Below are 536 nucleotides of genomic sequence, written 5' to 3' on the forward strand. Positions count from 1 at the left end.
TCTTTGCTACACCTCCCATTGCCTAATCAGCACAAGATGCAAATTAACCGCCAACAAAGATGGCAGCTAATTTGCATACTGCAGGCACAGTGGGACAGCATCATCCCATCTGCCCCACCACCATCCGGGCCTGCTATCTGTGACCCGGGGCGGCGGGCATCCCATGTGAGACCCGACCTGTGACAGGCAGGCAGGACCGCAGCGATCCCCGCTACCCACCTGCCCTCATCCGGCCCTCCTGTGGGGGACCCAGGGTTGGTAGGCTGGAAGGCAGCTCCGCCCAGAGCAAAGGCCTGGGTCCCGGGTGCCAGAGGAAAACCGGTGCCGGCAGCCAGGGGGAGGAAAGGTATATTGCAAGAATCTTTTCGTGCAACAGGCCTCTAGTCCTATCTAATAAAAGAGAAACATGGTAATTACCTGTACGTCCGCTATCCTTCCCATTGGCTAATCAGGGCGATATGCAAATTAACTGCCAGCCAAGATGGCGGCCGGCAGCCAGGCAGCTTGAAGCGAACATGAGGCTTGCTTGCTTCAGG

This window comes from Myotis davidii, unplaced genomic scaffold (genome assembly GCF_000327345.1).
Source record: "Myotis davidii unplaced genomic scaffold, ASM32734v1 scaffold376, whole genome shotgun sequence".
Lineage (NCBI taxonomy): Eukaryota > Metazoa > Chordata > Mammalia > Chiroptera > Vespertilionidae > Myotis > Myotis davidii.